The 7231-nt window shown below is 30.1% G+C and overlaps 1 pseudogene; it reads right to left on the reverse strand.

The window, feature by feature from the left end:
* Nucleotides 1–565: 565 nt before the first annotated feature.
* On the reverse strand, nt 566–2063 carry LOC114415866 (annotated as a pseudogene).
* Nucleotides 2064–7231: the final 5168 nt, after the last annotated feature.

Consider the following 7231-nt stretch of genomic DNA (forward strand, 5'->3'; position numbering starts at 1 on the left):
TTGTTTAAAGAGACTATCAAACCATTGATCTATTTCTCTATTGAAGTAGTCAATTAAATCATTCAAGCTTGTTTTCTTAAAAATAACAAGATCGCACAAAAAAAATGTGAAGACTTTTTTTAAGGTAAAAAAGACATGCTAATGCATCACTATGAGGATTGCAATCCTAACCAAGTTGGCATTGTTGCCCCTCACCCATTATTTGTAGCACACCAGCATAGACTAATTAATGGATTTTTTTATTGATACAATACAAATTCCATCAAACTTGTTGTCATTACAAAACAATATATAGTTCATGGTTATAACATAACAAACAAATGAGATACAAGACGAAAGCCTTCAAAAACAACCATTTGCACCTTTTTTTTTCATTTTGGTCCCATTTATCCTAGGCAAGAAAGCATACGAGTTATAACTATGCAACAATTAATAATGGTTTTCCATTGAAGAATACAAGATCCATGTTCTACCAACTCTTTGCTTGTTTCATCCATGAAGGATAAAACATGTATAAAAATATATTGAAATTCTTATTAATTTCTCCTCGGTGCTTGCTTCCATTCTAAGTTATCTTGAAAGGAGGGGCTTTGAGAGAAGGATTAGCAAAAGGGCACTCAATTATTCCCTTTGCTATTAGCCTATAGGCAGCTTCATTAAAATGGGGTCCATCTCAATTTATATGTTTTGAAAGATCAGGGCAAACTGTTGCAGCAGGACTTCCACAATATATTTGTAAACTGAGATTGTAAGGTTCATCATTTCCACAACATGCTCTGAAAGTCTCGATTTTATCGGAAGAAAAGCCTACATAACATAATATAATGAACATGATAAGAAAAAATTGCTGCAAAATTAACAATAATGTTTTATTATATATTGTTCATCTAAAAAAATAACATAATAAAAAACTCAACCTACCATAGTGCTTGAAATAAACATTCGGTAGCACCATAATAATCGAAATATGTTATCTTAGCATTTGTGTTTTCTTGTCTTAATATCTTTATAGCCTTTTTGAGTTGCTCATTATAATACTTGATGAAAGCATTGTAAGCCATCAAGCACCCAATTGGGAAGTTTCCTGGTATGACTAGATTTACTGCTCCTTCTTCTATTAATTCCTAGCAAATATAAGAAAAAAAAATCAATTTCTAATCAATCATATTTCAAATCCAAATTTAATTAGTCTATTAAAATTGAAGTTGACATAAATTTGATATAACATATGGAGGCGGTATCGATAATTGTTTCAACAATTGGTGAAACCAATTCACCAAGTGCTGTGATATTTTTATATGGGATTATTGTATTAATATCATTCCCACCAATCTCACCCACTAGAAACAATGAGTTTTTGATGTAGTTATTGCACTCTATCATAAAATGGAATAAACGTTGTTAGTCACATTGGAAAAAATTTCAAATATTTGGTAGAAACATTATTAAAAGAGTTTTGGTGAAACCTTTTATGCTATTACAAAGGGAGGGCATGAGTTTCTTAAACCAATCAAGTTGAGTACTCAATGAATAAGCAGCTTCATCTAATTTGATTCTTTTTTCTTCAAAAGAATTCTTATTGAGTGCTCTTGATTAGGAAAATGCAAAATATACTCATTTCTTAATGTCTTGTCCTTCGGTGAGACTCAAATAGGCTGATAACATTGGCATCCCATATGCCTCAACTACAATTAAAAAGATCATAGGTTAGTGTAATCTACAATGTGTGATTTCTAAGATATATTATGGCATATTCTCTCTTGCACACACAAATATTTTATTTAAGCTATCTCAAAAAAAAAGGAAGAGCCATGTACCTATGAAATCTATGATTAGTCGCCCATTTGACATTCGTCCAGAAGGATGTTTAAAGTATGTTGAACCTTAAGGACTATTACTAGGCATAACTGGGTGGTATATAGCAGCATTTCGAGTGTCACTTATAGAATCACACTAAACTTAAAAATGACTTCATATGGAAGAATATTGGCATTTGAAACAACATTTCCAAGTAAACCACAAGCTAATGTTATGCTAAAGATAAAGAGAATGAAGATCTTCATAATACGGGTTTATAACATGCTTATAACTATTACGATTCTTAAAAAAGTGAGTCACGAGTTGTAATATAAGATATGTATTTAACCAAATTAATTATGTCCTTGAATACGGGTTTATTACTCCTCCATGATATTGTGTTATTGTTTTCTGTAGTTGTCATGCACTCAATTAAATCTCTATTATAAGATCTATACGTTGTAAACACAGATTGCAAAAAGTTTCTATATATGCAATGATAAAACATGCCTTCTTCCCTCACTAAATTATTTTTATTGGTGTAATTCTATTTTGAAGTTACTATATATATAGTAATTGAGTATGTATAAAATTAAGATTAAGGATTCAGTTTTTCAACTTATATATTATCACCCAATAACTTGTATTTTAATTATTGTTTTAAGGGTATACAAAATGAAACAACAAAAAAGATAGAATTATATATTGAAAATTTCAAAGGGCACCGAGTTTAAAAGATATTAAAAAAGAAAATAAATTAAATTATTGTTTAATGCATGACACAATAAAATATAAATAATTAAGTAGTAATGTAGCATTTAAAAGTTAATGAAATTAATTTTTTTAGTTAACGCTTGTTACCTAAATGGACAATAATAGTAAATAAATTCTTTACGAAAGTAAGTAAATTAATTAGAGATTTGATACACACAACAATTCTTACAAGTTTATTTTGTGTCTATCTCTCTATCATTATAACATGTAATAAATGATGTATAGGAGAGAAAGGGATAGACACAACAAATATTCTTGTGCAAACTGTTATATGAATTGTTAATTGTATTATTGTTAACCGATCTTGGTTTGGTTAAATATGTATTGTTGTGTGTGAGAAAAGGTGTGTAAGCTGCGGTTGGTTAATTTCTGTCTTAATTATTTGAGAAATTTATTATTCTTTTTAAATAATACAGAAAAAAAAATAGTTTACATTCACATTGCATTCAACCAAAAAATGGGTATTGAGTTTTTTTCATCAATAAGAATGCATTGAAATGAATATATAGCAATTAAATTTCATAAAACTAGTATGATCCATAAAAAAATAATTTGATGAAAATGATAATGATGAGATCACACATTCAATTAACAACTACTTCTTTGGATCTTGTAAATAAATAATTCATTTTATTTAAATTAGTTTACATTTACTTTAAATCCCAAATAGTTGAGAATTTTAAAAGACAATGAATTGATAGAAATATTGTATTAAATATCTTAAATAATTAAATTTAAGTTTTAGTGAGGATTAATTTGATATTAATGGTCTTGAGGTTTTTTTTTTAATTGAAGGTATTAAAAGAAATACTAGCAAAAAAAATTAATGTCATATTTGATGTATTAAACTATATTAAGAAAATATTTTTTTTCATGCATGTATATAATGTTTATATAATATTATTAATAATACTTAAAATTATTAAAATTATTGTCATTGTGATTTTTTTCAAATATATATTTTTGGGATTCAATTTTAGATCAACTATATTGTAAGATAGCGATTAAATGAATTACCATTGAGTAACATGTAAAAATTGCTTGATTATTAAACTTTATTTAACAATTTTGCAATTCAAAAATTTAGAAGAATATAAAATGAAAACCAATAAATTATATTAAAGTAAGAGTCAAATATAAAATTTATCCAAGACCTCAAAATTACTAGTCAATTTTCCTAGATTCTCTAGAAATTAAACAACTTTATGATCTCAAGTTCACTCCATTGTTAGCCCCCATTGCATTCAAGGTATTGCCCGTCGTCCGTCAAGGGCAAATGATGTTTATAAACTGTTCAAAATAATAGTCATTTCATTAGGAGTTTCGACTTCAAGTCTATTTCCTAATGAAGAAGAAGAATGACAAACAATGATGAACGGTCAGAGATCCAAAACAAGTCGAATAAGAAGAAGGTGAGGCTTAGATAGGAGAAGCAATGACAGCAACCAATGGTGGTTGTACCTGTCGTCAACAACAAGGACCAAGCTAGGTTCACAGAGGTTGTAGGTTAGAAGGGTTCACATTTGGGAAGACAAGACACGCAATGGGACATCAGAGGGAAGACAAGGTTTATAACAAATGTAAAAAAAGGTGATTTTACATCTATTAGTAACTGATGTAGAAAACTTTAAGCAAATTACAAAATTATTACCGTATTTTTATTATATTGTCATTGTCGGTTATTAAATAATCGATCTAAAATCACTTAGAATGTTCCTTTTTCACTAGTGTTAAGGTAGAATGAATTAACAGAATTGTTAAGCCGAGATGGACTTTGTCTTATTATCAGGGATGGAATTAAATAGCGAGCAGTTTGATCCCTTAATTAACTACAAATGGGTATGTAATCAATATGTGATAACGACAATGCTAGCATGTTCCAGGTCCGGTAAAAAAATAATAATAATAATTTGCCCGTGACCGTGCTTTTATACGGTGCCTAGATTCTAAAACTGTGACATGAACCATGAAGGAAAAATGATAAGCTCCACAACATAGTACTAATTAGGAGATTGTGTCTAATCGGCTACATATGTATGTTTAGCACACAATTACTGACTCTTTGGTCTAGAATTGACTTCCTTGTGAAGCATGCGGAGTCATTGGCAAATTATATATTCTGATTACTTTTAGCTGTGTCATTTGTGATAAGCACTTTAGTTAGCCTCGTCTTTCATATGAGAAGTTAGTCGTCGAACCAAATATGCACCAAATCTTGTAAACTAGGAATAATTCAAGGTTAGATAAAGTATAAATTAAGATATACATAAATTAAATTAACACATGTACATAGAATTAACACTCAAGACTAGGATTAAAATAAGATATACATGATATATAAATTAAGATTTCAATGTAAAATTGTGTCAGGCTAATTAATATAAATTCAATTCTTTTAAGGACTTTTTGCTTTCTATTATTATTTTAGTTAGGCAATTGAACATGTCTCTATAGATAGCTAATCTTAAGTGGAGTTTTTTGACTCCTGAGCATATATATTATTTTTGGTCAGCAACTTCTGAGCATATTCTTTTCATATATGTATGGGAGTAAAGATTAGTACTATACGTGCTAAGGATTGAAAGGAAATAATAAGATACTTATAGCCAAAACTGGCAAACCCTAGTTAGACCCAGCAAAGCAATTAGTAGGATAACTATCATGACTCATGAGTACTTCTAGATTGAGAGCATGTTGACAAAGTGGTTGAACGAGCTTGTATTACTGAGGCGTAGCGTATATTAGAGGATTGATAAAAATTACCTACCAGGTTTTTACAGAAGGATCACTAACAGTCGGTAAGCCATCAGTTTAAGTTTTTTTTTTTTAAAAAAAAGTATGTAGCATGTATTATCAAGAATTCTTGTAGTGGAGACTCTTAATTACAACAACGTATATCTTCCTTTTAAAACAACAACAACATATACCTGAGGTTGCTTTTTCATTGTTTGAAATAAATAAATAAATCATGAAATGCCAATAACATATTAAATTTTTCTCTCTGAATGTAGTTTCTGCATAAACAACATCTTTAGCAGAAAAAAAAAGGTTGAAATAAACATTGCACTTTCACCCAATTTTTTCTTTGCAGAGATCTACTAATCAGAGAAACACATACACACCCAGAAAGTGGGAAATGAGGAGAGGGATGAAGAACAATATAATTGAAAAAGAAACCGGTGTTTAATTAATTGTCATGCGAATCAAATTAAAGCTGAATATTGCTACATGATTATTCTAAAAGGAGAAAAAAGGGTTACTTAGTAACACGGAATATACTCATAGTCATAGCCAAAACTGAAACGGATCGGACCAAGATGCTTGATTCCCCAGGAGGAGTTGTTGGATCTTGCAGCAAAACCAACAAAGACCCTTTTCACTCCAACCAAAAAAGCAACTAGGGTTCACTCATAAGCATAAGCAAACATTACCTTTTCACTTTGTCATCAACTTCCCCTTGTGCTTGCTTGTGACCTTGTTTAGTGTGTGAAGGTAGCTCCTTGTTGTGTTGGTGAAGGTGATTATGATCATCAAGTGCAATAAGGGGATGGTGGATGATGATGATGATGTTTATGATAAAGGAATTAGAGTTGGTAGCAATGAGAGGGTAATAATAATGATGGTGATGAAGGGTCAGAGAGAGTGGCATGGAGGAGTAGGGCATGATGATTAATGTTGCTGTTGTGTGATGTAGTTGAAAGGTTGGAGAAAAATCCAAGGTAGTTTGTGTCATCCTTCTCTTTCTCTGTGATGAGTAAGAGAGAAAAAAAGAGAATAATTGATATATGTGTGTCTCGAGGGGAGAAAAAAATTGTCGTGAATATCGTGGTGCCAACTTTTTCATGCCCCTCTCCAACTTTTGTTGGCAAGGAAAAGGAAATATGCATCCCGTCTCATTTTCCTTGCAGGAATTATTAGCTGCCACTGTTCCCTCGGCTACAATATACAATCCAATCAAATTTTACTGCTTCTGGGATGATTTTGTTCACACTTATTAATTACAAGAAATGGGTCTATTTTCAAACTGAGTGTTTGAAAAACAGTGTAAAATCTTTGTTTTGATTTGAAGTCACGTATATTTTCATTTTTATATACTCTTTCCTCTCTCCTACGTATTTCTTTAATCCTCTTTCTCATGCTTTTCTTTTATAGGAAAATATTATTGTTTACTATGTTATGTTAGTAAGGATTATTTCAACCTATGAACTCTTTATCACTCTAACTCTTATTTTTTTTTCCTTTCTAACTATCAAATCACCCTATGACTCTCTCTTTTTCTTATGCATTCTTTTAATTAAAATAGCATGTATTTATAAATATTTTCTTTTCTTTAAATCTAACACACACCCTGGTGTTCATTAAATTTTTTTTGTTAAGATGTCATTCTTATACTAAAAATTTTAAGATAATATATCCTGATCTAAAATAAGAAAAATCGTTTAGACTCATAGAAAGCACTTAAAAAAATTACATATACCTTTCTAAAGCTAACACAACAACAAAAAAGAAACCACTCTACAAAGTAAGTGGAGGTTTAAACCTATAAGATATCTATATGTAAGTGATGAGACTCTATCTTATTTTACTCTATTAGCCCTTCGAAGTTAGATTTTTTTTTTTTTGTAATTAGAGGGACAATGAGGAATACACACAAATGCTG

The sequence above is a fragment of the Glycine soja genome, chromosome 6 (genome assembly GCF_004193775.1).
Source record: "Glycine soja cultivar W05 chromosome 6, ASM419377v2, whole genome shotgun sequence".
Taxonomy (NCBI): Eukaryota; Viridiplantae; Streptophyta; class Magnoliopsida; order Fabales; family Fabaceae; genus Glycine; species Glycine soja.